This window comes from Athene cunicularia (genome assembly GCF_003259725.1).
Source record: "Athene cunicularia isolate RWA chromosome 1 unlocalized genomic scaffold, athCun1 chr1_part1, whole genome shotgun sequence".
Lineage (NCBI taxonomy): Eukaryota > Metazoa > Chordata > Aves > Strigiformes > Strigidae > Athene > Athene cunicularia.
The window spans coordinates 93462451-93483927 of record NW_020799091.1 but is presented as its reverse complement, the minus strand read 5'-3'; the positions used below and the strand labels follow the sequence as shown (position 1 = coordinate 93483927).

The 21477-nt window shown below is 40.4% G+C and overlaps 1 protein-coding gene across 3 annotated transcripts in view; it reads left to right on the top strand.

The window, feature by feature from the left end:
- The first annotated feature begins 1030 nt into the window (after nucleotides 1–1030).
- The window catches only part of AGPAT3 (1-acylglycerol-3-phosphate O-acyltransferase 3), a 53585-nt gene continuing 33138 nt past the window's right edge, over nucleotides 1031–21477 (top strand). The window contains exon 1 of one of the 3 annotated variants that reach the window (XM_026845251.1): nucleotides 1031–1151. The gene's annotated coding sequence lies outside the window, so the exon portion shown is untranslated. Of the gene's footprint in view, nucleotides 1152–11616; nucleotides 12022–12567; nucleotides 12649–21477 lie in introns of those variants that run through there. The other 2 variants (XM_026845160.1, XM_026845334.1) reach the window with 2 other exon arrangements.

Sequence of the window (21477 nt, the reverse complement as noted above, 5' to 3'; positions counted from 1 at the left end):
TACACCATGGCAGATACCTGCTGGGCATCTATTTGCCAGATGCATACATTTTCCTGTAGACCTTATGTCCTGGTTAAAATAAGTTGTAAATTAAGTGATGTGTGCGAGAAGAGCATTTTCTGTTCTTACAACTTTGAATTTTGCTAAAGGTAGTGGTGGATTAAAGAAATAGTTTATATTATCTTTTGTGATACATCTGACTTGTTGGGCAGATGTTTAAAGAATATTTTTTCTTCTTTTTTTTTTTTATTTTTAAGGAAAACCAGGTTTGCAGTCTGGTAAATATGAGTTTCTTTGAGGGTTTTCTTTTTTTGAAGTTTGGTTTGTAGATTTCTGCAAGAAACTATCATGGTGTAAGGCTTATGAAATTAGATAACACGCCTTAAACAAGCCACCTCTGGGTAAAGCACATCTCTAATTACTGAGCCTGAATTATGTGGGAAAGTGAGCTTGTGTCTGAAGTAAATCTCCAGTAATCTAAAATTAAATAATGATTAACTTAATTGCTTCAGGATCATAAAAACTGCTCTTAATAAACTATAGGGATTAGGTGTGTGTTATGAGAGTGGATAATTGCTTCTGCTTCATTTTCAATAATTTCTATCAAGACAAGGTTTGTAGGTAAAAGAAATACCTTTTGTTATGCAGATTAGTAAAGCAAGGAAAGGTAGGCTAGTTCTTGAGTATGCAAGCCCTTTCTCCATTCTGAATAGAAGCTGCAATTTCACTGCTAAATATAAATTGAGAACACTGGCTTTTAATTTCATAGATATGTGCCAGTTAGACCCTCTGAAAGCAAAAGCAGTTAGTACCTGTGGAGCAGAGTGTAGTATTAGTACGTGGGAAGAAGGATTAAGTAGTTTTTTTTTCCCCTGAACAAAAAGAAAGATGGGTATTTTTAATAAGAAGAGTTTGAATTAAAGAATTTGTGACCTGGGTTAGCAACTGCATGTTGTTTGCATTGTATTTTGCTTCTAAACAAAATATTTTTACCTTCATTCATTGAAGAATGTCTTTTTTTTGCTTATAGGCAAATGAGAAAGCAAATCTCTTGAAACATAAACAGTGGTACTTCCCTGGAGGGAGGAGATGGGGATTCTCCTGTTGCTCTGAGTGTTGCCAGGTGCCAGAAGTGGTCCCCAGTGGTGGTGGTAAGAAAAAAATCTTCCCCCACATTTCTGTATTTGCGTTTTGTCTGTAGCAATAAGATGCTTTTGGAAAAAAATGGGGGTGCAAATCCTGTTCTTTTCATAGAGCTGTATGAATTGCTGGGAGACGCGTCAAAAGTCTCCCACTCTGAGAATTTTAATTTAGGGCTGAAACCACTGCTTCAGCTTGTTGCTTGCCTGTACTGTTTGCTGCTTCTCTCTCCTGTATGCTGTATCTGTTGCTAATCATTGCAGCAGAGACTTAACCACAAATAAACCTCTAGAGGATTCTAGAAATACTTAACTATCGCCTCCCTCCTTAAATGCAGAAGGGGAGCTGTGGCCTTATGGTTCTTTGAGAACCTCCTTTTACAGAGTCCTTAGAAATCCCTTGAATGTTGACTCTGGGGCCATTTTAGGCTTCCTTTAAGCCAAACATCCTTAAAGTTTGTCCAGTAACCAGATAATAGAAATGTTAAGTTATAGCAGCAAACTTCCTTCTTTTTGCCCTTTTCTGTAGTCTTTTCTGCAAATGGTGACAGCAAAAGTGGAAAGCTGATGAGACCCCACTGACACAGCAATAGAGAGAAGGTTTTTCCAGGACAGGATCTTAAAACCCCAGAGTGTTTAGTGTCAGATGTTGACATTTTAATGATGATCTCTGATACCCTGCCCCTTCATGGGCTATTAGTAGCTTTTTTATAGGAAAGTAATTTAATCTTGGTGATTTTGCAAAGATCCAGAGTGTTGCTTTAGTATTCTATAACCTTTCAAGGTCTATTATAGGACAAGTGGTCTCCAAAGAAACTTTCATTTCTGTGAGGTATTTCTCAAAGCACTGATTCACAGGACAGTGCATAGTGGATCAGCCAGTCTGTGTTCAGGGCATGTATTCTGACCCCAGGCAAAGTTACATCCCTCCTGAAGATGTGCCTTTTTCTGCTGTAGAGGAAGTTAAAGCATTTATCCCAGATCATATTAGGTGGGCAAATATCTACTTTTTGCAAGCACCAAATATTTTTGGATCAAAATTTTATCCCCCCAGATTAGTAATTATTGCATCTGAATCTGGTTTATGCTGACATCTGCAGCTTTGGTGGGTAGAGGGAGACCCAATGGGTTGATCCATGAAAGTAACCTTTTAATAGTGTCATGGTGACCAAGTGCTTTCAAAACTGGTTCTGCAGACTGCTTTTGCCTGGGCTCATTGCCATCAGTGTAAAAGCAATGTCCCAGAAGTACATGAAAGCCTTGTTTTATGCATTTGCTGTTTTGTAGCATATTTTTCATTTTACATGGCTGCAATTTTTGCTCTTCTTCTTTGTGTGTAAGGCCTGAAAAGACCATCAATGTTAGTGTTACTGAGAAGCTAAAATATGCTCGGGGGACAGGATTTTAAAAATTGTGCGCAGCTCTTGAATTTTCAAGCTTTGCTTCTGTTTGAAAAGAGAGAACTTGGGCTTCTTGTACCTAGCCCTGCAGGCTGCCAAGCCTGGTGCCTGTGCCCCTTGTGTAGTGCATGCCTGGGTGTCTTATCTCAGGTTGCTAGAACCTGCAGGGAGGAATAATCTGGAAATGAAATGGCCTGAATGAAGTGAATGGCCATGCTGGAAACTGCATGGGTTGAATAATCCCATGAATAATTCCTTCAGCCTTCACCTTCTTGGTTCAGATAAATCCTGAGCAGGTCGATAGATATTAATATGGATTAGAGAAATCGTACCAAGAGCTTTTCAGTGTCCCAGTGGATGCCACTTCTGCAGAACAAATCTCCATTTCCTGAACCAAAGCACAACTAGTACCAACAGGCACACAGTCAACGAGGTGAGGGACTGAATTACAGGGAGGCCAAATTATGATAGCATTTGCCATAGCAGCCGTGCCCTCCTCTTGGGATTTATGTATAGGCAGAGGCCCTACAGGTATCATCTGCTGCTATTGTCCTTATTGTGTGTCTTCATGAGGGGATCTCTCATTTTCTGACTTGCCAGTGTTACAATTGGTAACAACTGTTGGAAGATTCAATTTTCATAAAAACTTAGTTGGGAGGCACAAAGAGAAAAAAAAAATCTTTGCAAAGCGCTTGTGAGCAAAGATCCAGCAGGCTAGACCAAAAAGCAGCTCACAAAAGCAGTCATGGCAGTTAAAATTTCAAGAGTTTTATATAGTTCCAACAAGGTGAAATGTAAAGTACATCAGAAAACCAGTTATATTCTCTGCTTTCTCATTTAATTTACCAATGTGGAGGCTATAGTAATGGGCTATTACGAAGCCCACAAGATAGAGGCCTCTTCACTGGCAGACTGATGATCTGAGAAGTTGCCACCAGAGATAAAATCCCTGCCATTAGACTGGTACAGTATGGTTTTTAAGCTGAGTCAATTCTGCACAACATGCAAAAGTGATGCGCTCTCATATCTGTTTTTAATAGATAACACACTGAGTCAGGACACTATGAAAATGAGAAAGGACTAGTTTTCCTTGGTAGTCTAGAAAAACTTGAGAAGGTCTGGGTGTATTAGGTGCATTACAGCATGGAGCCCTTTTCACAAGGTGGAAAGTGTTGCTCTTAACTATTTTCAGGAGAGAGTGAATATTGTTTCCATGCCCTTCATTATGTCTCTACTTCTGAGCTCGTGTATAAGAGGCAGTCACCAGAAGATCAGCTCTCCTTGTTGTGACTTTTATTTGGAAGAAGTGAGCATGACAACTGTTTTGTGAAGCACTCTGTCCTCTTAATCTTTGAAAATGTTTGGACTACACCCCACTAAGCTTTGCTCCCCAGAAAGATTATGGAAAGAGCAGCCTTCTTGGACAGTGCTGGCTCTGCTTGTGCCTGGGACCCAGCGCTGTTCCGCACTGCCAGTTGGGTCACTGCTCTGAGCTGGCACAGGGACCACTTCTAGCTGGGGGCATCAGGTGGTGGAAATCATGGACCAAGGACCTGTAAACTGGATCTCCTAGAAATGTTTGTTTAGAGAAGAAAAAATAGCCTGAACTAAAAGTTCTTTATAAGAAGCTGTAATGGCATTTATTCTCACTCTTTAATAATTGTTTTGCAAATGTCAGTGTTGCCATGGGAGCAGTTGTTTTCACGTGTCTTTTTTAAGTTGCGAAGGCCACCCATTCAAGTCCTTAGACAGTATTTTCCAAAGCAGCAGAAAGTACAGATGGGAATATAAATGCTGTCGCAGCCTGTGTTTCAGGATGATATTACTATGCCTTACTAGCAAGGCCAGTTTTGTATCAAGGGTTCATTTGCCCAGTCTCTGCACCTGTGTCTTCCTCTTCAGAGAGCCTCCCTTTCCACCTCGGTTGTGGTGTTCAAGTTTAATGGGACAGGTAGCCTGATGCACAAGAGTGGCTTGGCCTGAGACCGAGGAATTGGAGATCACACAGCTGATTACTTTTGTAGTTGAAAACGATTGGCAAACAAAGGACAGCCCTCTAAAAACAGAGCAAGCCTCAATCCTGCCATGATGTAAGGAAGCAAACAGAGAAGGAAGCTCAGTGCCGTGTGAGCTGGTGATGTGGCTCCTGGACTGTTGTGGCGAGTGCTGGTGTTGTACTGTGGTAGAGAAGGGGTGTACATGTCAGAGTGTGGGCTGCTCACTCACACAGCAGGGCCTGGCTGTGGGTCCCTTCTGGCTGCCTTTTGGCAGATACTCCTTGCCCCGGCCTTGTGAGCTTTTGGTCTTGTTCAGCCAGAAATCTTCTGGGTGCTTTTTATCTTTTTTTGCAAGATGGGAGCAAAAGACTTAAGCATTTTGTGTTGTGGTTTTGGTTTTTTTTCTGTACTGAAGGTATAGCAATGCCACTTGTTATTGTCATGTGTGTCCCAGAAGGAAAACATTTTCAGTGTTTATGACTCTGGGCCAGTGTAGTGCTGAGATGTTTGGTAACATAAACTTACAGCCCAGTTACAGGTGCTGCTGTGTTAAGGCAGTTAGTCCCTCTGTGCCTAGCACTACCGATTTCTTGGCTTTATTAGGTTAACTGTTCCCTAATTTCTACTGAAATTATTTGCTAAAAAAATCTAAAGAAAAATTAAAACCAAAACCAAAACCCCAACAGTTTAGTTTAAGATACATCTTGTTGGTACAGACCTGAGATGAGTAATAACTGTAAAGGCAGTTATACAAGCAAACCTCAGGACATGCTGACCTTAAGCATGAGTTAAAAGTGAGCCTTTAGCAGTGCCTGGGAGTTTAGACTTCTGAACAGTCAGTCAGTCAAACCAGGCGTGGGATAAACTCCCAGTCGCTTGGATGTAATTAATTTAGTTATAGAAAAATACTTCTTATTAATGCAGTGACGTTTCAGTTATTACAGGTATTTCTGAAATGTGACTTATTATGCTAAAGGTAAAAGGAATTTAAATAGAATGAATCAAAAGGAGTAATTCTTGTTTAATGGGCTTGAAAGTGAACGGCACAGACTGCAGACTCAAGACGCAATTATACACTGAGTAAATAGCATGAAGGTTCTTGTTATATGTCTTGATTGGAGAAATATTGATTCTCTTAGCTTAGTTCTGGTAATTAGACCAGTCTGCTTGCTTGTTTATTTTAAATGAAGCTAGCCTGGCTTGCTAGACTCATTGTCTATAAATGTGTTCTATATTAACACATTGCATTGAACTGCAGGCAGTTTTCAGTATCCTTGAATATCTGTTTTTTTGGCATATAATTGCAGATGAGCTAAGGGTTATTTTGGCAGATAAAAATGAATCATAAAAGCATAAATGCTGCTTCTCGAACCACTACTCTGCCCGACTGAGGAGCTTTCGAAGAGCAGTACCAAGCTAGCAGTGGTAACATCCAGAGTTTGAGTATGGCACACAGACTATTTTGAATATGAGGCTTTGCTACAGTAAATACCTCTTTACTAATGAGCTTCTGATTTTGTGAAGAATGGGGAGCAATTTTTTACTTGGCAGTCCAAAGCTGCAAGCTCCAAAAGAAACGGGTGCCCACTTTTATACTATAATTTCACATTTCACATTTCTCTCAGTGCTTCATAACTGTGCCGGGTAACAGAAAACAGCCTCTGCTCCGGTGATCTTGTGCATCTCCAACAGAAGTGGAAGCGATGCAGTAGAATGTACAGAGATATAAAAATTTCCACACAGGCAGCTGCTTGCCTGGCTCAAGTTAGGTCACTGAGGTCACTACCATGGTCAGATTAATATTAGTACCATGGCACCTGTAGGACTGAGAAGGTACAGAGTCAGAATTATTTTAATGTCTTTTTGCCTAGGTCCAGTCAGAGCTAGTTTACGTGCGACAGTGATAAAAAGAGCAGAGACCATCTGTGAAAACTCCTGTGCTTTTGCTGTCAGTTGTGGAGCAACCCTCATGCAAAGTATCTGTCTGAATTTTGCTGGTGCAAGACAGGCCTGCATTTCTAGTGGGCTAGTCATTTCTAGCAGGATCCCTGCAGCCATCAGTAAAAGGATATTTAGGTCACCTCCTCTCAAACATTGCATTAAAAGGCTGCTGTTCACAAGAAGCTGAACAAGTGAAACTGAATCGCAACAACGCTAACCAGTCCTGGATTTCTGATCTTTGTTGGCAGCATCTTTCAAAGGCTGTTTGTGTTACCATAGAAGGGTCCCCTGCTCTGCAGAATTTATAATAGTTTGAATGAACTGTATATGCTACAAGAGGCCTGTTTAGCAATAGGATGCCAAGCTACCAGGAGATGGAAGATCTTAAGAAATGGGGATAGCTGTAGATGTTTATTTTCAGGTTTTTCTCTCACGTGGATTTTAAAATAGATTGGCTGTTTGTAGAGTGGCTGCTGTTCAGTTTCCCAGCAGAATGGCCAACAACAGCTTGAACTTTAACAATGTACAGACTTTCAACTAAGGGTTGTTTTTTTGTGGGGTTTTTTTTGGGTTTTTTTTGGTTTTTTTTGAATGGGTGGGATCCTAAATTTGTTAAGTGTTCTGGTTGTAATTTATCAAGATTTCACCATGTGCATGTTCACGTGCATGCAGTTCAGTTTTGTGTTCAAAATGTAGTCTTCTAACTTGTGTAGGAAGGAAGGGTTTTTTCTTTTTGTGGTGGTTTTGGGTTTTTTCCTTGTTTGTCAGAGGAGCAGCAGAGGGGTTGTGTTCCATTTACACTGAAAAGATTGTGTGTGTGACAGCTGCTGGTATTGGTGTTCAGTCCAGAAGGTGTTGGTATGATCTTGTCTGAAAACGCAGAACAAAAACCTCTGTCTGGCATGTATTTGATTTTGCTATCAGTCTGTTTGATAGTCTTCTCTATCTTTTTAGAAAGATACCTTCTTTTGTATATATGCAAAGAGATCTGACCACAAAGATAATGATGAATTCAGACTGATAACAGCCTTGTGAAATATTTGTCAGTGAAATAATCCAAAAGAAGTATAGCCATTGTGTTCAGGTAAGAACATGCTGCTAATGGCAGCTGAGGTGACAGGAAAGAGACTAGAAATTGGATCGTGTACAAGGAAGGGGCCCCTGCCCTGCTGTATAGCTCTGCTTTTATTGCTTTCTTACCCTTTGGGCTGTGAATAGCAGACTGTATGAAGTAGAATTGCACTGAACATCCTCCTCTTCCTTCCCAGGATCAAGCTCCCTGGTGCAATTCAGGCTGCCGAGTCAGCATGTGTGAACTGACTGAGGAACTGTTTCGGTTGTGTGCCTGTTGGATTTCCAAGCCGTGTTTTTTCACCTATTACTCCTTCCTGACTGCAAAACAATGGAGTTTTATCTTAAGATGCCTTGGTGACAGTCACCCAGCAGAACACCTACCACTTGTGGTTTTAGTATTTTTATTACTTTCCCTGTCTCCCCTGTGAGAGAGATCTTCTAAACCCAGATACTTCAGAAGGGCGGCTTTTGTCTTCCCTCCTCCTCCACGTGGCCCACACCTCCCTCTCAGGTTGAACCCAGGAAAATTTGCTGGTGGAAGTGTAGACTTCCTGTAAAGAAATGTCTAGAGGAGGGAGGTATCCTTGTCTGTGTGACAAATGTCAGTCTGGTGACAGTAGGATGGTTGGTCCTTTGTCACGAATCTCTCAAGAAAACTGGGGACTGTAAAGTTCAGTGGTGTATATATTCTGCTTTTCAGCTATTTTTTAGAGCAGCCTTTCTCCATTGTTGGTAAGCTGTGAGCAGTTAGCAGTTTGGAGGTGGATTTGAAGAGTGAAATAATGAGAATGCTCTTCTGGGGAATTTCTGGATCTAGCAGAGCACTTGCAGGAGAAAACTTTCCTGCTGTCTCTCCTTGGTTTTGCAGCTGTGATTCTTACAGCACATTGATAGCTCTGGTGTCATCTGGGGCCTTTGCTTTAGTGTGCTACTCATTTACTTATTTAATAATCTTAATAAATAATTGTATTTATTTAAGCTTTTTCTAGCATGAACTGTAAGCGAGTGAAGCCAATGTGCCGAGTCTTGCATCTGTCTCAGCCTGCTCTTGGGAGGGGATAGGAGGGAGGTGGTAGGTTTGCTACTGGACAGCCCTGAGAGCCTGCCTGCTCCTGTTGCTTGACTTGCACGGGCGATGATGTGTTACTGTGGATGCAATGATAGAATAAATCGTAATGCTCCCCTTTTGCTGAAAGTAGTGTTTTATACTGAAAATTTAAAGCAACTCTGTACTTCGTGAAAGACTTTCAATTTCTTCTTGGTTAGTGTGCAGTACTTCAGAGAAATGTTTTGAACTTGGGTATGGACTTGTAGGAATGCATGCAGTGTTTGCATAGACTTCATTTAGCAGCAGTCAGAACTTCCCCTTGTTCAGCCACAGGACATTTGCATGTTGACAAATACCTCCTGGTTGTCTCTGTTCTTTTTTCCATATTTTTCCATCCAGAAAACAAAGTTTATCATTCTTCTCAGAAGACTTATCTCAGATGAGACTTTTTTTGTTTGTCCTTTATTTTGCATCCCTGTTTTAGCAAGTAAGGAAACTGTGCCACAAAGCATTTTCCAAATTGGTGCAATCTAGAAGATGGGTCCCTAGGTTTCACGGATTGATGCATAGGTGGACTTACACTCCTGAAATTTCTTTTGTAGTTTATTTTTATCTGAATACGAAGGATGAATTCCCACTTGCCTTGAAAATTCAAGCGCTTGAAGAGGAGCGTTTTGTGTAGTCTTAGAGGAGACGCTACTGAGATTTTTCTTAATCATCAGAGACTAAGATTGGCAACATTATATAATTACATAACATTGATTTACTTTATACATACAAGAGTCCTATTACTCACATAATTTTGTACTAATAGGGCTTCTGTTAGATAACTCCTTTTCTTTTTGTTATGTAAGGGCTGGTATTATAGAATCACTGTTTGAATACCAGCACTATAATTTTAGAATTGCTTTTAGAACAGAAATACCAAGTAAGCCTTGCTCCAAATATAGACAATTATTGCAATATTTTTTATTTTTTTTTTTTTTTAATGGAGCCTCTTGATAATTACTACTTTGGTTTCGGTTTTTATTTACAAAATCCTGACACTGTCCTGTGACCAGTCATACTCTATTATATGTATTTTCTGTAATAAATAGTGTGCACTGGAAGAGCGTGATTAGCAGTCCTGGAAACTGATGGTTGAACTTCACCTATGAAAACATTGAAAGTGCCAGTTTACAGACTCTGCATGTCTGGGACCCTCCTGTCATCTTTTAACTACATGTGTGTTTGTTTCTAGGGTTTGGGGATTTATTTTAATATAATTTAAGGTAATTTTATTTCTGTAATTGAGAGCAGAAACAGTGTGAGCAGTCTCAAAATGAGATTGGAGAACACAATCAGTAAAAATTCCTTTGGACCCCACAGAAACTAATTAAAGGAATTTAGTTGCAAGCTATCTCCTTCACTGACAAGGATGTAGATAGTAGTAAGACTTTTATCTCTGTAGTTACTTGAGAAATGTGGTTGAGCTATAGGTGAGGTTGGAAAATTTTACAATAGACTTGGACTTTGCACAGGGTATAAGAGGGAAGGAAGGAGGACCTACTGACTTGGTGCATAGAGAGCACCCGTAATTTTTCTTTAATTCATGAATGCTGTTATGCTTCTGTCCTGGTTGAGAATTTGGTTTCCATTGGACCCTACTTACAATGCTTTCTGGAGTATGTTAGATTTATTTTCTGTGTGCTTTTAAACTCTGTGGCAGCTTCTTACATTCTTTTTCCACTCAGCTCTGCTGAACTTCATACCAGATAAAATCTATTTGGCTGTGATTTTTAAATTCACAGCCTCTTTTTTTCCTTTTTGGCTAAATATTTCCAAGTATTGTCTGTTTCCTTGATTGTAAAAACTTCCTGTTTATTGTATCTTAAGTGGTTTTGTACTGTGTCTCCACTTTATTCAAGTCTCCTAAAATCTCCCGTGACTCCACTTACAGGGCAGCCAAGGGAGGAGCTAGCAGCATGCCATAGCTTTCTGTAGTGCTGCTGCTGAAGTTTGGTCACAAAATGGGAGTGTTGGGAGTCTGACTACCACTTGAATTTTTCTTTGGTGTTTAAGGTAGATTATGTTTGGATTTTATTTCTTCTTGTTTCTTTTAGAGGCGTCACTCTTGCCAGGTGAGGATTAGTTACGCCAGTAAAAACTCTTACCTGCACAAAGGGCTGTGTTGGTGTAATAGTAGGTGAATGGGAATCACAGTCTTCGGTCTGAATGTTGTGTCCCTATGAGGACGTGGCCTGCCTCAAGTCTCTCTTTATCTGGACTATAGCACAGATTATGGTGCAGAACAGCCGGATGGGCCCCTGAGCCTTAATCACACTGGTGGCACTGTGTTCCTGCTGCTTGGGTAGGGTGTAACCGCTGCTGCCTTGTTTCTTTCCACTCTAGGCTCTGCTATCCTTTTTGTTAACAAAGCTGGTGGAGTGTGCTTGCTGTGACTTGGGCCTCCTGAAAGCCCTGAATTTGTAGCAGGAGGAAGAGAGAGAAAATACAATCATCATTAGTTGGATAGAACTCTCCTCCAAGACTTGCAGAGAAAGGATGAGGGCAGTGGACTTGGGAAAGTCTTTCTCCAAGCAAAGCACCTGGGAGCCTGCTCCCCAGCTGCGGAGTCCCTTCCTTTAGTCTGCGCTGTTCAAAGATGACCCTTCGTTGTGCCATGAAGGCGAGCAGTCCCTCTGCCCTGCAAGGACTGCGTACTGGATGCAGACCAAACCCTTTCTCTGCCATGATGTTCTCTCAAGCCTTGTGTTCTGTCTTCATGGAGAAGAGACAGGTTTTGGTGGGGTGGGAGGTTTCTTTTGTGTTAAAATCTAGATTTTGTTAAAATCGTTTGTCAGTTCTTTAAAATAAAAAAGTGTCAAGAGGCAGTGCTGAACATACGTACCTCGCTATGCAAGCGAATCCAGTTGATTGCAGCCTGGTAATTTGCTGTAAGAAGATTATTGGATTAGAGCAAAAGCTTGGTTTGTCAGCAACACCACCTGATGGTAATATTTATTGAGAAGTATTACTTATTTTAAATATTAGTCCACTTATGCCCCAATCATACCTTCGTTCTTGAGGTAAGAGGGGCTTTTTTAGTTTGGTGTTTTACAAAGCCATGTAAAAGAGAGGACACCCAGTTTTTTTTCTTTTTGTCCTGCTGCTGAGCAGGCAGTTTTAGGAGCTGCAGCGCTTCCAGATTTACCTTGATGTGCTTTTGTCATCATAATCCCTCCTCCATGTCAAGACTGATTTGTTTTCCTAGCCAAGACTCGCATCGTCCATTTTTGCCGTTCTGTTTCTCCTCCTCCTTTTTTTGGTTTTATTAATCAATAACAAATTGGGAAGATGTTGCTAAGCCAGTCGAGTGCATGCTTGCTAGTTGGAATCTGCGCTACATTCCTCACCCTGGCTTTAGCCTATTACTTGTATTGGTAAGTTTCATTTTTGTGCTGTGTTTGGCGGTGGTTTGTCCTTTAAAATGCTTTCTTGGGGTGGGCTGGAGAGTGCTGATCCTCTCAAAGGCTGATTTAATTACTGGCTGGGGTAGATATCTTCCTTGATTTGTGCTGGTGCCCTTTATTTGTCATGGGACTTAGTTTTGCCACTGTTTCAGTTTTTGTACATTTTTATTCAGCTGAGAGCATAGTGGCTAAGGATGCCATAGCATGTGTTGGGTAAGATGGTGATTGTGTCTTTCCAGTTTGTTGAGAGCCTTTTTAAACTTCTTTCCTGCTCTTGCTTAGCATTTGCGTGGCTGTCCCTCTTGGTACACAACTTGGAAATTAGGCTGTGACAGGCTCACGATGCACTAGGGTGTTGATGAGACACCCATGTCTTCAGCACCTCAAAAGAAATGTTTCAGACAGGTGCGAATTAAGCACTGCTATTGGTTTTTTCCCCCGACCAGAAGCTAAGCAGTTTGCTTCCCTTTGGGGGTGATCTGGGGCCCGGAAGGGTGGTGGCATGGAGCACTGGGTCCGGGAGCATGGGCATGGGTCCTGGGTTTTTGGCCGTTCTGGAGGAGTGTGCAGTGACGGACCTGCATGGGTTTGGGAAAGGTAAGAGCAGTGCAGAACTGCCCTAGATTTGTGGGCTGGCTTCATTTCTACATGTATCTACATAGGTCCAAGACTTTCAGCCAAAAGAAATCATTGAACTTCTTAGAGCTATGTCTGGAGCAGGTAGCAACTTTTAGAAACCTGAGTGCAATCTATTGACTAGTTTGAGTGGAAAAATTATGTGTTGCTTCAACTGTAAAAGGAAAAGCCTGTTGGAGTTGTAATTAATATGACTATGGAAATCTTTCCAAGGGGTGTGAATTTGCTGAGGAACAAGCCTCCAGCATGATGTCTGCATTCTTTTGTTTCTTTGTTTATAAGGCGATGAAGAGACAAAAAAATGAAAATCTGTGGGGTGATCTTCTTGACTTTGTTTTTGCCAAGTACTTCCTCCTGGCAGTTATGCCTGTGCTATTTACAAGCCTACAATCCTCTGTGTGTGTACGCACACAATTCTAGTATTAATGAGTTTATTTACGTTTAATCTTTAAAGTGAATCTCTGCAGATATCTAAGCTTTCAGCTATACAATGTGACAGCTCAAATTAAAATGTGTGATTGCTAGCCTCTTTAGACCTCAAAATATTCAAGAAAAGAGGACATATGTAAGTGACTCTACAGTTTTAATGTTAAAAACCAGGAAATGTAGATCTTAAGGATGTTAACAGCTGTCCTGCTAAATGCTTTTTTACCAAAGAAAGTACCTGTGGTAGGTATATACATGAATATGTAGTTTTTAATTAATTATGCATGTCTTGAGTCAGTATTGGGATGTAGTGTATGCATCTGATATTAGTTATGCTTTTGTATTGATACAAATACAAATATTTCTCTGTGTGTGTTATACATAGGTATAGCATGTGCATCTCCTTTTGTAATTTTTTTTTTCTTCACTATTTTGTTCACTTTTAAAATTCTTGACTTGAATCCAGGTCAGATCTGGTTTGCAGGAGAGATTACAATTCTGCATACAGCAGGAATTAACTGGTATTAGGTCAGATCCTTTTCTTCAACAACCTCAAGGTTCAGGAGAAAATTTGTGACATCATCTATTTGTTTGTGAAAATAAAGCTCATTTAAACTTCTCTGATTAGATATGGATGAGACCTGACACAAGTATCTCAGAGTGGTTTTTTTGGCTTTATTGTTCTGTGTTTTTTAACTCTTTGCTGATGCTTGAAGAAAGCTGACTTTGATAAATAGTTTATTAATTCTGTAACATAAGTCTATTGTGTAGGAAGTAATTAGACTAACTTTTTTCTTCTTCTTAAATGTGTTAGTTTGGCTGCTGCAATTCCCTTAGAATATCCTCAGACAGAGGTGATTAAGATCAGAGATCACCAGTTCAGCGAGGAATCAACTTTTGCATATTGAGAGATTAACCCTGTTTTCTGTAATTCCATCTGTGATTTATTTTTTTTTTTTTTCCCTTCTCCAAGATTGGAGCACCCTTATTAGCTTGCTGGACAGGACACATTTTGGTCGCCTTCTGGGCTAAATTTAATTTGTATTCTCTAAAGAATTCTAAAGAATTTGTCTAAGGAAGTGAAGAGTCTTTGTTCCTGTGGGATTTATGTGACACCCTAGAGGCCTGGGACTGGCTCCCTTGCTGCGTGTCTGATGCAAGAACACCACCAACCTCAGAAACCACCTAGGGAATCCACCATGCCCCTTCCTCCCCCCTCCAAACAAAAAACAAACAAACAAAACAAAAAAAAAAAGGCATTGCTCATCTGTGTGAAGTCTGGTGCTCAGGCAGCAATAAAGGCAGTTGTGTAGGAATTAGTCCAGAGGGCTCATCTACTCATCTATGCCTCCACACATAGGCTCATTTTGCTATCAGGTATGAATGCCTCACAAGATAAATTGCAGCAATCCAGTGTATAATCCATAGTGCAAAACTAAAGTCCACAGAAATTCTAAAAGCATGAGACATCACATATTCTTCTTCGGTCAGTCATTACTGCCTCAGGGATATTGTTTGGTTAGTCTCTGTGCAACATTAGATGCTAAAAGAATTGTCCTTTTTCACCAATCAACAAATTTCTTTGCACATAAATAATTGATTTATTCTGTGTGTGCTTGTCATCACTTAATATATAGGATAAACTCATAAGAATCATCTGCTGTAACTTTGTGTTTTTTAATTGACCCATTCCAAGCTACAAAATGTTTGAAGGAAATGCCTTTTCTATTCTTTTTCCCTTATTGCCAAATCAGCACTCTTAAGTTTCAGCTTCTGACCACCAAAGGAGCCCGAAATACTAACATATATTTAGTTTGATTAATTAATGTACTTTTTATTAGAACTTAAGGTAATTTAACTCAGTGATCCTACCATGTTCCTAGCCCTGCCTTGTAGCTTGAGTGATGTGTCAAAACACCTGAATTTGCCATAGATGTTTTGGTTTCATTAATGTTCTTTGAGTTAAGAGCAAAATAACCCAGATGACAAAGTTTTGGCTGCTGTTATATTTTGTACTGCAATAGTTTAGGATTTTTTGAGACAGATTGAGAGAAGAGGAAGCCTGTGCTAGACTTGCATGTATATTCAAGTAGTTTTAATAAGCTGCGTAATTTCACTACCTATTTATTTGCTTATTGACTGTAATTGTGCTTTGCCCTCTTAGTTTCAGGTATTTGAAGCAATAGTTTAGCACGTGATCTGTAATGATGTCTATCTTCATCTTCACTTGGGTTTTATTTCCCATGATTGTATTTTTGGAGTGAATGTATTGTCATTTTAGGCAAAATAACCTGAGGTTCTTAATTTGTATGTGCTGGAGGGGTGATTTGCACACAGTGGGGACAGGTGTTTCCGTGTTGGTGGGGAGCCCAGTGCTGCTGGCCCTGAGGATGGATAAGCACTCCAGTGTAAATGCTGACCTGGTCAAACATGGGCTTTAAGCCCTGCTCCTGTCAAGTTAGTGCTTGGTTTGTGTTTTTCTTCAGAGTAGCATGGCAAAATACTGCATGGTGACTGCCTATTAAAATATTGTTTCAAAGAAATATTGACTTTCAAGGGAGATAAATAGGCAGAAATGAGTAGCCAAGTCATCCGTTAGTGCTCCTGCACCAGTTTCCCAGCCCTGAGGGGAGCAGCAGGGTGGCTGAAGAGCACGGCTCCGCTGGCGGGCCCTGCCGTCCATGCTGGCTGAAGCAAAGAGAGGGCACTCTCACTAGTGAGGGACTCTTGGGACAGATTAAAAAAGTACATGCCTTGTCTATACTTAGTATATTATTCACATATCTAAATGGTATTCCCCTTCACTGATGCTTTCTTTTATCGAAATGGTGGGGGAGAGGAGCATTATGCGTTGGCTGGCATGTGCTCTGTCAGACCCATGGACTGTAACTGCCGCCACCATTAAGGGAGGCTGAGGAAGGGTTGCTGCTGTGCTGTGGCTGCTGCTCATGGATCTGCAAACATGGAAATCTTGAATGTCTAAAAACTCATTACCAAAAGAGTTTTGTGATCATGCCCATGTGCATAAACAATGAGTTTATCCAGGCTAACATACTGTCGCTGTGTATTTAAGTTTGATGACCTGAAGAACTTGAGTTTGGCAGATTTTCATCCTTCTTCGTTATGGAAATGTATTTTACAAAATTTTTTATGTATTATTTAAAATATTTTATAAATAAATCTTATCTGTGTCCCTCTGCTCAGGGATTTGTTTTGAATCCATTGAGACGTTTCCAGCCATGCCTGGTTGGCAGATGACAGTGAGGGTGTCTCCAAAATAACTGGAATCCTAAAAGCTTAATGGAGGTGACCAGGGAGAGGAGAAAGGGGCTGCTAAGAGCCTCACCTTATGGAAATATTATGACATAAAGTTGGGTGTTCTTTGATGATCCATATCTTTACATGGATGTGAGCTTGTAAAAGTGTCCATCAAAATACAAGTTTGTAGGGAACCAGGCTTTTGGACTTACTAAATAAATTCCTCTCTCTGTCAGGCTGCTTTCTAGTGACAAGTAGCTGGCTACTCAAGCTCTTCTCTGTAACCAGAGCAATCGTTCTGCATGAACTAAACAGAGTTCTCTATATATTGGTCAGAGCTGGAGCTTAGGAAAAACATGAGGTACTAAAGGCTGTAGGAAAGACTGGAAGAGCAGCTGTCAACACTGCACAGACTGTTTTTTACTCTGGAACACAAACCAAGTTGACCGCAGGGACTTTGCTGATCGTGCCCCTTGCGGTGGTTGCTTTGCCACAGACCTCTAGTCCAGAGAGGCAGGCACTGTTCCCGTTTCACTGGGGATGTGCAGCAGTGCAGTTCTTCAGGCACTTGGTCCCCAGTGGCTGATTTGAATGCCCTTTGCCAACAAATGATGTCAGACTGTGATATGAAAGAGATGTAACTTAACATTCTGAAATTTGGAAGATACGGTGAGAGAGCCCCATCATTTTAATGCTAGTGAAGAGATTAAGAGTGGCGAAACAAATGCTGTAAATACTTAAATCTGTTTTAAGAAAGATGAACTTGCTTTAAATCAAATCTTAAATTTGAAGAGCTGGTAGAGGAAAAAAATGAATCTATGGCTGAGTTACCTGATAGGGCATGTCTATACTGCAGCTGTGATGTGATTAGTTTTAAGGAGGAGTGAAATGCTTAGAAGAGTAGCCATGGCAACATAAAGATCACTGCAGGCTGCAAAAAACACCTGGGGAGTGGAATGAAAACTCAGGCAGTTCGGACTTAATTACTATTGCTCAAAGTGCATCGCCTACCTTCCTCTAGAGCTCATCTGGTGACATTTCACGGAGGAAAGAGGTCTCAGAATGGTTTCCCATAGTCAAATATGAGGTCTCAGGATCATTTTTTCTACGGATATTGTAATTGTGGGCTTGTAACTTTATAAGCATTCAGCATATAAAATATACATACATATACATACATATATATATATATATATATATATATATATAAAAAATATATATATAGTTGGGTGGGATCTCCGGTGCATGCCATTTGACTTTGACACAGCTTTCAGCAAGGCTTATTTTGCAAATAGGCTGGTTTGTTCAGGGCGTTGTGCAGTTGGGTTTTGAAAATGTCCAAGGATGGTGTTGCCTCAGCCTCCCTGAACAACTCATTCCAGTGATGAACCACTGTTCATATGTTGTTACATACAGCTAATGGTAGTACAAAGTGGCATCATCTTTTAATGTATGGAAAGAGAGAAAAGAAGTCTTGGTGAGGAACAGGCTTTGCCATTAATTTCTTTTGGAAGATGGTCTGGGAATGTGAAGGGCTGTTACTGGTGAGAAGTTTTTGATCTTCCCAACATTTGTGTTTGAGCTCTTTGAGTTAGACCCTTGTGAGCTGTCACTGGGAGAGTGTGTGCCCTGGCTGGACTTTGGTCCCTAATACAGAGAGTACATCTGTGATGGCTGTCCTGTACGTACCCAAAATGATGACTGCAGGTTGGGTCCAGTACTGTCTCCCTCTGCACTGGCTGTGTTCAGGTACTGTGTCCAGACAGATGGTGAATGGGTGAGAGAAGCCGTGTCAGTTGTTGATCTCTATGATGTAACATCCCAAGATGACTTCATATTCAAAATTTCGGGAACTGAATGTAAGGAACTGAAGGAAGTAATGCCTCAAACATTCATTGACATGAAAAGCCTCAAGGACAAATTATGGCCTTTGTGGTTAGTCTAAAGAATTAATTATCTGCCTAGGGAAGCGCAGAGTATATCAAAGGGTTCACGGCTCTGCTCCCTTGTAGTTCTATAGCCAAATTCTTTAGATAAGCCTCCAAGGGGGGAGACATAGACTGAGTAAAAGCATATGTTTGGGTTAATGCCTATGCTTTAATTTACAACTATAGCCTCTAAGGAGAGCTAAAAGATTGATAAGAGAGACAAACAACCGACACCAGATGGAGCTAATGACTGGATAATTGCCCAAGAAACAAAAACTGAGGAAAAGGTAAAGGTGGTAGGGGGAGATTGTGACCACTGACCCAATTGGACAAAAGGGTTTATGTACCCCATTTCCCCTGCACACAGAACCCACACTCCACCTTTTCCTCATTTCTCATGGAAATAAGTTCATGGAGTACCTGCCTCTCTTTGTCTAGTATGTAAATCAGCTGATAAAATGAACTTGAAAAGGCAATATAAAACTTTGCTGGTATGCACCTACCACCCAGGATTACCAGACTTGAGACAATACTGGATCCCCAGGTGGTGATCTGGATTTCTTTGACGCTCTTCCTCTCCTTTCTTTTTCTTTCCTTTCTTTTCTGTCTTGTAGATTATAAGAGACCACATTGCTTACTATCCTTTTTCAAGTTTAAGCTGTTTCTACCACATGTAAAACTTTCAAACTGGTTGTTTTGTGTTGTTTCACATTAATTTAACTCGAGGGGATCACAGAACCTTTACAGCTCCCTGGACTCCCAGTCTGGGTCGTAACACTGACATGCCTCCTTATTAGTCCATGTCCAGAGGTGAGCGATAGGTCGCTTTCTCCAGAGGCTGCTTCTTGGGAGAGGCCAGTTCACAATGCAGAGCGAACGTCTGAAGTTTGGTGGCCTTGAAGCCGAAGTAAACCTGGAAGCAGTCTGTGGTTTTGTTTTTTTTTTTTGGTGGTGGTGGCCTTTTTGCCTGGAAAGGAGAGAATCAAACCATATGCAGGTGTCCATGGTTTTGGCCTTGTCTATGTGAAGAGCTGATCTCTCATCCTGCATCAGGAATCTGCCGGGGAAGTAGATGCTATCAGCAGCTGGGGTTGATCTCCTCCCGCTTGTCCTATAGTCCAAAATAGTATGTTCATCAGTACTTGGTCAGAGATTATTTTCCCCACATCACTGCCATGCATGTATTCTGTTTGCTTTAGCACAGTCTAATTTATTTATAAAACTGGAAGCTGAAAGCAAAATTTGTAATGTGTAGGAAAGATTATAAAGTGCTCGCAGGAACTGTTGTCCAGAGAAAGATTGAGAAGGCTAATGGGCTGTTTGTATGGGAGTAGGTAAGTGACAAAAATGCTGTCAGAGTATAGATATCAAGAATGCATTAACATAGAAGAGAGGGAGAAGCTTTGCAGAGAGAACTAGCTAGAAAGTATGAAATGAAATGTTAGGAAAAAAATGTTCTTAACATATAATAAACCTTGTTCAAAATTTTTTTAGCAGAAAACACAACTGAGGAAGTGGCATATAGTGACAGAAAATTGGTGGGAGCTTGAGTTCTTGGGAAATTACTGTAAAAATAAAATTTGCGAACCATTAGGATACTATTTTGTATCTTGTGTTCAGAAATAGCATCAAATGCACTTTACTAAATACCATCTTTCTAGTTGGTACACATACTGCCCTGGTGAGGGGAGAACTAAAACCAAAACCTTTGTTGTTCTCAAGAGATCAATAACAGAAGCTACACTTCTGAAAATAGACGTTTACGTGGAGCAGGAGGCAAGATAAGTTAGGGATATTTTAGGTTTACTATCCTCTTGAGTCTGAGAAATTTTTGGATTGACCAGTGATTGCTTTGCTGGTCCACTGGGAGCAAATCTGGTGGAAGGAAGCTGCTGCATGGGGCAGAGCTTTGTTATTTGCCACTTCAGCTAGCTACTTGCTGACTAGTGCTTTGACCACTTGCTGTTAGTGAACCTCTCTCTTCAGTGAGGCACTCTGAAGTATTTAGCAACTTAGGTGTTGTAGAAATCGGAGCAGGAAAGTACAGGAGCAGGATTCAGGAAAGTACAATCCAGCAAATCTGTCAAACTGTAAATCCCTACATCAAAATATAGAAATACTGAAGTTTCTCACTGAAATAGTTATATTTTAACCTGTTTCTTGTTTTGTTTTGTTTTGTTTTGTTTTTTTTAAAGATAAACAAAACTTTTTCAACCTATTCAGAATTTGAGACCTAATTTCAGAATTTGGGACCTAATGAGAGACTTAATTGCCGGATACAAAGCAGATGTTAAACTCAAATGAGAAAGTAGGTGTCAGGGTGATGACAAACTATCTTAAGTGGGTTATGCTATTTAAATATTTGTTAGTGCTTTCCATGCAGTGTTCATTTAAGGCTTAAAAAGTGCTGTTATCAGGATCTAGACATAAATCTGGTCAAATCCTGTTTTATGATACCAGTCATAATTTTGTATTCATAAAAATGCATCTTCACCTGTGCAAGAAAACTGTCTGGCTTAATAACTTCAGAAAGAATGAAAGCCTCTGGAAGCATATTGAATTAGTCTGAAAATCCACTCTGGACAGTATTCCTCTCTCAAAAGAGAGTAGCCACAGCCAGAACATGTTCAGTTTAAGAACAGAAGTCTGCTATAAAGGAAAAAACAAGACAAGTACCAGGGAAAGTCTGACCCCCTTTAAAATTCAGAGACCTTATTTTCTCCCACCAGCTTTTTATTCAGAGATTGCAAGGGGGTCTTCACTTTTTCAGCTCCTGGTTGGGTTTTCAGCTTTGAATGAACTACTTGAAATGAAGAAAGTAGTCTCACTACACCTGCTAGCTCTATTGAAACCAAAGTTAAGGCAAAAAGTCTTTCTTCACAGGAGGAATTGAAAATGCTTACATTTGAGGGGAAAATGTCAGTATCAGCATTTGCTCCATGGGAAAGGCTGAAAATAAGAACTGCTCGATGCAGAACGAGATTTCCTGGTGGTTAAATCTTGACTTGACCTCCAGTCAGGTGGGGCAAAAATCAAAATAATAAAAATGCCCTTTTTTTCAGCTGTATTGGGAAGAACTCACTGAGCCAGTTTACAGCCTCAGCTATTTCTGTGGTTAACTACATGTTTGTAATAGATTATATAGTAAATTTTGGTCTCAGTCCTCTTTCATAATTTT